Source organism: Calonectris borealis, chromosome 7 (assembly GCF_964195595.1).
Source record: "Calonectris borealis chromosome 7, bCalBor7.hap1.2, whole genome shotgun sequence".
Taxonomy (NCBI): Eukaryota; Metazoa; Chordata; class Aves; order Procellariiformes; family Procellariidae; genus Calonectris; species Calonectris borealis.
In genome coordinates, this window is record NC_134318.1 from 7,256,120 (window position 1) to 7,261,267 (window position 5,148).

Here is a 5,148-nt window from a genome sequence, read left to right on the forward strand (position 1 = left end):
AACGCAGATCCTCAGTATTGCAAAACCTGGGGAGGGGACAGATTTACCTGGCAGCCAACAGTGTTGGTATCAGACTGCCTTACTTGATAAATGCCTTTAACTGGCAGCACAGAGTGCCTACAGCAAGAGCGGCTTCCTTACACCATCAGAGCTGAATTTGACATAGCCTTTAACTATTACTCTCAAAAGTTCATTCTGAATACACAAGTGTTTCCAGGATTTTGTCATTGTATCAAGTGATACAGACTATGGAAACATCATCCAAAGGAAACTGGGTGAAATGTTGACACAAAGGAAAGAAACAAAAAAGAAAAAGGAAAAAAAAAAAGGCATTCTCATGGGGTGATTAGAGGCTCACTCTCAAACTACACCTCCACTCAGTATGTTTCCCCCCAATTACTGTTCAATATTTCAGCTGGAACTGAGCGCACGTACTGCACTGGCAGACAATTGCCACCCAAAATTTTGCAGAACAAGATTACAATTAAAAATTATTTTGATAAACTAGAAAAACAGCCCCGGGGCAGGGGGAGAAGAGGGAGATGGAAAGGGACAGGGGGTGCCAAGTAATGGGAGGAAACACAAAAAACTACTGAGCAGAAGTAGAAAATTGTCTGCACAGAACCAGAGCGGGGCAGAAGCAGCCACTTAGCAGAAAAGGATCTCCGGCTCTATCAATTCATAGCCTAAAGTGGACCCAACAACCTCATGCTATTGTAAAAGTACGATTGATCATCATGCTGGGCTGTACGAACAGGAGCATAACCCGCAGACACACAAAACAGCACTCAACTCTACTCTCAGCACCAGCCTCGGGAAGAGGACTCTGCCCAGCCCTGGCGGCTACAGCACGTCAAGGAGGCATGGATCAGAAGGAGGTCGCTCTGCTGAACATCAGGAGCAGTTTTTCAGGTTACATTTTTTCAGCCGCTGATCACAAGGAAAGACTGAAAGAGCTGAAGGAGGGGAAGGGAACTCCCTCTCCAGAGACAAAATATACAGAACCTCTGCTAGTAAAGGTCGAGGTCTTTTTTCTTTTTTCTTTTTTTTTTTCTTTTTTTCCCCTCCTGCCTTGCATCAGGGATGAGCTCTGGACACTAGGCGATCCCGCCAGCTCTATTTATTTTCCACTATTCTAGAACAAGAGTAAAGCAGACAGTGGCTGAACAGCCCATAAATAGGGCTTGTTCTAAAATTAGGCCTTTGATCTTCAAGAGAAAGGGAGAAAAGAAAGAAGAAAAAAAGCCACGCTACCAGCCAGAAAGCACGGTTCACTTCTCCTGTATTCATCTTTTAATAACTGCTGGCTCATTAAGTCAGACACTGACTCCCAGAGGGACTGTCTCTTTCCTCATTGTTTACCCATGCCATCCGAGTCACAACCCCTCTGGCCAGCAAAATTGAAAACATCACCTTTCAAGCTCCATCCCGCTTTGATCCAGAGCTCATTGTGTCTATAATACAGTAGCTTTATTTTTCATTCTCTCTTTTCTTTCTTTCTCTAAGGGATGCCACTGGAAAAGGGTCTCAAAGATCTAAACGTTACTAAACTGGCAGCAAGCTCTGTTAAATACCTTATGTGTCAGAATCACTGCGTAACTTGTTCACTCATCCCTGGTGCATCCTAGCTTCTGGCAGGCTGTTGTGCAAGAAAAGACAAGACATTAACTCATTTCCACACAGACAGCAATTCTATGCACTAAGGGCCCAATATCCAAATATGTTACAGCCATTTTGTACATATTCTGGCCAGTACAGGGGAAACAATCCAGGACCAAGCGAACAGATCAGCTCCAACTGCACGCAGCTTGGAGGCCTGAGGCAATGTTGGTTTTTTCCCTTTGCTAGAGCTGCACCCAACAAAAGTTAGACACAAACCCTCCCTTCCCCTTTGCAAGGGCCAACAAGACTTCAAAGTTATAATACTCCTCTACTTCTTCTCCTGCAGTTCTCCCTCCAAACCCTGTCTGAAGGCACAATGGAGAATCCTGAAGAGGCTGGTGCTCCCATAGCCCATCTGCCTCCCAGAGTCTTGCAGCCAAAGGCCTGCAGAGAAAAGGAGCTCACAGCTACAATGGGGAAATTCAGATAAATGTCTGAGTACATCAGCTAAACATGCACGTTACCTCCAGAAAGAGGTACCATATTAAAAAGCACCTTATTGCTGGAGAAACGCATCTATCTTTGGTGAGGTATCAGAGGCAGTGGCAACACTGGTTGCTGAGTTTAGCACCTAGGTTAACAAGGAGACAGTGGACAAGGCTACAGGGGAATCATCAGGAGAAATCCTTCTTCGTGATAGCTTATGCTTCCAAGACCAACCTTTAGAACACGTTTCCCCTCCCAGTAGCAGCAGCTTTGTTCCCCATTATATTCCCACATGTTCATCAAAACTCAGAACAGAAAGGGGTCCCCACATTCATCCTGCATATGCCCCTCCTAGGGCAACATCAGGCTGCAAAATAAGGCAGAACATCTGAGGGGACTGACTGGAAAATCCACTCCAAGGACAGACACTATTTAGAAGAGATGGAGACAGCACAGACAGAAAAGAGCACACTGGCTTAAGAAAAAGAAGGCTTTTACCAAGTAGTGCTGTTACAATCAGCATTTTACATTTGAAGCATAACAAATAAACACAAAAAAATTAAATTGTGAAATCAATAAACTTCCAAACATCTGTAACTTGAATGCCTGAAATTAATCTGGAAATCTGAACACCTGAAATAAACAGTTTTGCAAATGTGATTCCCAGATCAAGTGAACAATGTTGTTCATGATGTTTAAAAAGTTTCGGCATAGCCCCATGAAGAAGAGCAAGAGGCCACTCAATCCTCCCCCAAGGGCTTGCCTGCACAGGGCACGTTAAAAATGTGCAGCTGGCATAGCTTTGCACCACACCACATGGATTGTACCACACGGGACCAATTTGGCAGCCATCCTAATGGGAGTCAATGACAGCCACACCATTAGCTCAGAAGAAAAGAAAACTTTCATAAAAAGTCAGCCTGGAAATGCCTGAATAAACTTCAGAGCTCTTAAAACAGTTACTATGGAGTCACTATGGAAACAAGCAATGAGTTAAGCCAAGTGCTAATCTCAGCAAAATACAAAAAACAATGCTTATAGTCATTTAGCTTCCTTATTGCAAGGCTTGCTGCTCAAACACAAGGCTGGCTTATACCCCAAAGTCCCAGCCACTCTTTCCTTGCTCAAAAATATACACTAGTGTGCAGCTTAGCATACAATTAAAGGACAAATTTATCAAAACAGACTAGAAGCAAAGTACAGTAGCAATGTGGGTCTCCTGCAACCCAACCCCACACGCACTGGGGGAGAAAAAACAGAGGAGTCGTCCTTGCACAAGTGTGGTTGTAAACAGCGGTTTGCAGATTCAGCAAGGAGTTGGCAGTCCAAGAGGTAAGTGGGCAAATGCACGCTGCCAAAACCTGCCTGCAGAGTTGCGTGACTACAACTTCCCTTCGAGTCTGTCAAGTGCAAAGGACGCAAGGAGGCAATTGATACCACTCGATCACATAAGCCACATCACACAAGCTATCTGAATAGTATCAAATGGAATACATTTATAAGGGTTAATTGCAAGCTCACATTCTGTGCGAGTCATGTTGCTGTTAAGCAGAGGCCGTCAGGACTCCGGGAAAGCAAAGCAGAATTACTCATCGGCAAAGCAGAAAATTCACGATATTCACATGGCCGTTGCCACACATACATAGCTGCTTGTTTCTTCTTGGGGGAGGAAAGAAAGACGGGGCTTTGCAGGGCAAGGACCTAAAACTTTCCCTCCCCGCCAGTCTGGTACTGAAATCAGCAGGAGATCACGTGGGCTAGAAACATTTACGCACTGCTTGCTTTTTAGTAAATAATGGGGAAAGAGTACATGAAATACACTGAAAACAGCTATTAAAAACATTATTCAAACTGCTGCAGACTTGTTTCTGAACAGCAGCTTAAAGGATTGATACTAGGAGGAAGCAAAGGGGATTCAGAGCAAACTTTCAACCTGCAGAAATATGTAGTTGATCATTTTAGAAAGTCAGGCATTTGATACAGTGAAATTCAACCTGGCTTTTACAAATGTCCCAACATTAACACAAGCAGGATCTGCAGACTTGTATATAGCCAACCCCAGAAATATGGTTGCTGCAGCATTATTCTCCTCAGGCAGCCCCAGCAACATGTCCTAGCGCTGAAACCCATTCTGTGAATACACAGCAGTTTCAGCATCTGATTCCTTCCACGCTCCAGTATCCCTACTGGGAGCTCAAGAGCATACCTTAAAGCTGCTCACACTAAAAACAAATGACAGAGCATCAGCATGTGTATGAAAGAGGCATAGCTTGGTGGTGCACTGCCTTAAACATTATTCGGTGACACTGCATCAGGGAAAAAAAAAGTCTTCTTCCCTAGAATTTAGTTCCAACAAATTAAACCTTCCTCCAGGTAAGCACCTAACTTTTGCAGTTTATGATAGCCACGATAAAATAGATATGTGGAAATACTACTGGCACAAGTATCAACCCACAAACTGTTGCTTAAACTATAAGCTGTTATGTGAGCTTAAGTAAAATATTTTGTCTTCTCTCAAAATTCAGGTATCACAAACAAACTGGCATGTGAAGCAAAAAAACATTTATGAAGTGCAACAGAACAAAATAATTTGTATGAAACTGAATTAGAAAAGTCAAGGAGAAACAGACATCTGAATTTCTCAAAAGTAAATAAATTATACCTGTGCCTCTAACGTCTCCTCCTTCCCCCCAAAAATCATAATCCAACTTTTTTTTTTTTTCTCCCCCCAAGCTTTGCCTGAATCAGTGTGATGAGCTTTCCCTAGAAGAAAGAATACAATTTAAAGAGCAAGGACAGATTTTGCTGTGTTTCATAATTACCCCTCAGATGACAGAATTGGAATTTACTCAAAAATTCCTGTAACCAGAATTTCATCATTCCCCAACACATTAACACAAATGCCTTTCACCTCCTTCCACATTTTCACAGGACACAAAGGTTAGAGGCGCATGACTCCTATCACCATTCTGACCCAATCTCCCACCAGGCTGTTCATTACTTGTTCGTTATCTGTTAAACTCTGCCCTTTGGGAAGGGATGGAAGGAGTAGCTAATTCA